The sequence below is a fragment of the Cupressus sempervirens genome, chromosome 3 (genome assembly GCF_028749045.1).
Source record: "Cupressus sempervirens isolate cs-2001-9-10 chromosome 3, ASM2874904v1, whole genome shotgun sequence".
NCBI classification, from domain to species: Eukaryota; Viridiplantae; Streptophyta; class Pinopsida; order Cupressales; family Cupressaceae; genus Cupressus; species Cupressus sempervirens.
In genome coordinates, this window is record NC_143120.1 from 849,208,096 (window position 1) to 849,212,933 (window position 4,838).

A 4,838-nucleotide genomic window follows, 5' to 3' on the forward strand; every position below is an offset into this window, starting at 1 on the left:
TACTTTTGATTACTTTGTTCCAACTTCAACTTCACTTATGCAAAGACTTCATAAAACTAGAAAAAATTTCCCCTTCATGCACATCTAAAAGAGATCTTATCAATAAATATGTAGAGGCCTATCCAATGCTTCTAATAGAAGTGTTACCTCTTATTGAAGATATTTGAATTTTGAGGGTCAAGGGGAAAACTTTGAAATGGTTGGATCTGAACCATCTCTTGACTATGTATGTGAATATTATTTAAACATAGAAAATCAAATATTGTCCCAAGTAGAAGGTATTGTGCCAAAGGAGATTCTAGATCAAGAATTATTCAATGCACTTCTCTTCTCTTCACTAGAAAAATCCCTTAAATCTGATATCCCTCTAGGTTGCATTTTGGTAACAATCTCAAAAGATATTTTCCCTATACTCCTATTCACAAAATTATTATATGCAAACTCAACTTATGTCTACACCATATCCCAATTACTTGACTTATCTCCAACTAAACATCTCAAAAAATTACCCAAACTTCTATTCACAACTTTTGTCTATCCATCTATCCATGGATGGAATGTAGAACTAAATCTCAACTTAGTACCCATCTTCTTCCAAAAAGTCCTCCAAAAATAACCAAAAAATTTACTATCTTTGTCAGAAATAATAATTTTTGGTGATCCATGGAATCTAACAATCTCTTTGAGGAAAATCTCAAAAACATGCACATCATTTGATGCCATCTTACATGGTATGAAATGAGTCATTGTAGAAAATATATCCACAAAAAAAAAATAAAAAAATCATACCCTCTTGTCATTTTAGGTAATACAAGAACAAAATCCATACTGATGTCACTCCAAGGTTTCTTAGGAATAGAAATAGGTGTATAGAAACCAATATTCTAACTTACTTCTTTTGCAACTTGACAAATTCCACAACTCCTTACAAACTTATGAATATCCTTATACATTTATGGCCAATAATACTTATCATAAAGAAAACTCAATGTCTTATCAATTCCAAAATGTCTAGCCAATCCACCACAATGCTTTTCCTTAATCAAATTAACTCTCATAAAACTTCTCGATATAAATAATTAAATTCATTTGAACAACATACCTTCTTGAATTAAATAATTGTCATACTTATATGATCTGATAGATTTGGTGCTTTGCACTCTCTCCACAGCTTAGAAAAATCAGGGTCAGTATCATACAATTCCTTTATTTTATCAATACCAAGAACTTCAACCTTCATCTCGATCAACAAAGAATGTCTTATGCTCAATGCATCAACAACTTGGTTAGTAATTCCACTTTTATGCTTGATCACAAATGCAAAACATTGCAAGTACTCAACCCACTTCATATGTCTCTGATTCAACTTATGTTGACTTCCCAAATATTATAAAGCTTTATGATCAGTATACAACAAAAACTCCTTAGAAATCATATAATGTCTCCACTTCTTCAAGGATTTAACAATAGCATAAAACTCTTGATAATACATAGAATACACCCTTTTAGCATCATTCAACTTCTCACTAAAGAAAGCAACAAGTTTACCTTCTTGACTGAACAAAACTCGTATTTCACTACCGCTTGCATCACATTCAACTTGAAATGCCTTATTGAAATTAGGCAAAGAAAAATTAAGTAACTCAATAACCTTTTGTTTCAAAGTCTCAAAACTATTATCAATTCCATGTGTCCACTTAAAGTCATTTTTATCTCCTCTCATTGTCCCAATCTTAGCATTAAAAACATAAATTATCTTACCTCACCCACATTCTCAAGTATAGGTCATTCCAAAGTTTCTTTAACCTTCTCAGGATCTATTCTCAAACCATCAACTAAAATCACAAATCCTAGATACACAATCTCCTCTTATATAAATGAACACTTTTTCAAGTTAATCATCAACTTCTCCTCTTTCAATCTCTATGATACTTGTCTAACATGCTCAAGATGTGCTTCCTTAGTCTTACTGATATCAGAATATCATCCAAATAAATAATCACAAACTTATCCAAGAGTCTATTGAGAACTTCACTTATCAACCTCATGAAAGTACTAGGTGCATTAGTCAAACCAAAGGCATTACCAACCATTCATATAATCCATCTTTTGTCTTGAATTAGTTTTCCATTCATTACCTTCTCAAATTCTAATTTTGATGACAACTACTCTTCAAATCAATCTTGGTAAAATACTTTGCTCCACTCAAACAATATATTATGTCATCCATCCTTGGCATAGGAAATATATATTTCACTGTGACCTTGTTAATAGCTTTGGAATCTGTACACATTCTCTATTCTCTATTCTCCATTCTTATTAGGTGTTAATATAGAAGGTACTACACATGGACTCAAACTTTCTCTAATCAAACCTTTCTGCAACAACTCATGCACTTATAGATATTAAGTTCTTCATTCTCTATAGGTGTCAATCTCTATGGTGCTTTCTTTGGTAAACTAGCTCTAGGAATTAAGTCCATATAGTGACTTATACTTCTCACTGGTGGTAAACCATTAGGTATATCTTCAATAACAATCTCCTTGTACTCATTAAAAAACAATTCAATTTCCACTAACACTTGGGCAATATTACTAGTTTCTATTATCACTCAGTTATTACTATTTGCCACTCAGTCATCACTATTTTTTGTCACTCAGTTACTACTAGCACAATTTAGTCTTCTAGGAATTAAGGAAAAATAAATTTGGTTATTCTTCATTTCCTTTTCAAATTTCTTCCCATTGACCACACAAACCTGAATAGTAGTACAATTAACCTCATCTAGATTTTCAATCAAAGACAACAATACTTGCTTTCTACCATTCATCCAAAGAGTATATTTATTCAATATTTCATCATGTATAGCATATCTATCATATTTCCAAGGTCTACCAAATAGAATATTCCAATAACCATAGGCATAACATCACATAGAACTTCATCAAAGTAATTTCCAATCTAGAACTTCACAATACATTGTTCACTTACCAATATCATATGCTCATCCTTAATGATAGGGTTTAGGATGCTTCAACCTCTACAAATGCAACTTTATAACTAGCTTCTTTGATGCCAAATGTGTTGAAATTATACTATCAGATATCACTTTGTAGCACTTTTTGGCCATCTTGCATCTGGTCTTGAAAATACTTCTCCCTAGGATAGGTTCCTCATCAATTCCCTTCTTACACAAAGTTCGTATCACCCATCAAATTTTCCCTAGCCTTAGGTTCAATTAGTGAACCCTTAAGGTCTCCTTGAATCATAGCATTTATGTTACCTTGTTCATTCTTACTTGAGGATCTACACTCAAATTATCTATGCCCTTCTTTACCATACCTAAAATAATTACTATGAAAACCACCTCTAGAATAAGAATTACCTCTTCCTAGGTAAGAACTAATACCTCCTTGGTAATAATTACCACCTTTCCACTTGGTCTTGCCTTTGTCATCATTTTTCAATTTAGATTTTCCCTTATCTTGAATGAAATTTTCAAATCTATCACCTTCTCCATAAGATCTACCTTTGCCTCTTTGGAATCTACCAACTCTACCCCTTTGTCTTTGTTCATGCTTCTTTGTCAAGATCTCCTCATCTTTCAAGACATACTGGTACGATTCTTCTACGCTTTCAAATTTTAAAAAACTTATCTCATCTTGAATTCTAGATCTCAATCTATTTAGATACCTTGTAAGTTTCTCAACCTCGTCGTCCACATGTCTAGATCTAATGTCCAATTTATAGAATTCCTCTATATACTCTTTCACAGTCATGTCTTTTTATCTCAAATTTTGCACCTTTTTCTACAAGCTAACTTGGTAATCAGTAGGAAGGAACTCCTTATTCACTTTGTTCACCATTTTTAGCCAAATCCTGATCTTCTTCTTTCCTCACCTTTTTCTATTAGTTTTTAAATGCTCCCACCACATTGAGGCATGGCCTTTCAACCTAGTGACTACAATTTTCACCTTCCTATTATTAGGAGTGCTTTGAAAATTAAAGAACTTTTCCATATAAGAGATCCAATCCAACACAACATTGGTGCCCAATTTTCCAGCATAAGGAAAAACTTCTACAACAAGCTTTGTGTTAGGAATAAGGTGTCTCAACCTTGGATAATTCCTATTCCTATTATTTGTTTTGTAAAATGTATTTCTTGCAAATAATGTTGATGTGTCAGCATCTTGAATTGTGTATAAGGAGATCATCGCTAAAACAGTTATGACAGATTCCTATGACACGTAAGAGCTATGTCAGGAAGATTCAATGACAGGTGAAGACATGTGGCAATTGATAAATTTGAGTATTGTACACTCTACCCCAATAGTGTGGTTTAGGAAATTTTTTTTGGGGTTCCTATTTTCTTGAAGAATGGTAAAACCCTAATATAGTTACCTTTGGGAGTATCCCTAAAAGTGAAGCACATGTTATAAGAATTTTTAGGGGTTGCGAAGAGGTGGTATGTGAAAAAGTGTATTGTTGGTACTGTGAGTTGTTACCAGTGTCTTCTGTTGTCAATGTTGAACTTGCATTGCAAGTGTATTGTAACCTTGTGTTGAAGATAATACATTGTCCAGGTTCTGGAGTGCTGGGGTTGTTTTACTAAAAGGTTTTTCCCCACTGAAAAATCTTTGTGTTATGTGTTTCTTTCTCTATCTATTTTCTTTATGCTTGGTTGGCTGAAATATTGTTGTTTACATGATATTGAATCTGTAAGTGTAAAATATTTTAATAAGATTTGCACCATATTTCTCTTAAGAGATTAGTGTAGGAAGTTGTTTCTGCACCTGAGTTTCCTTACAAGTGGTATCAGAGCCTGATCAAATTTTGAT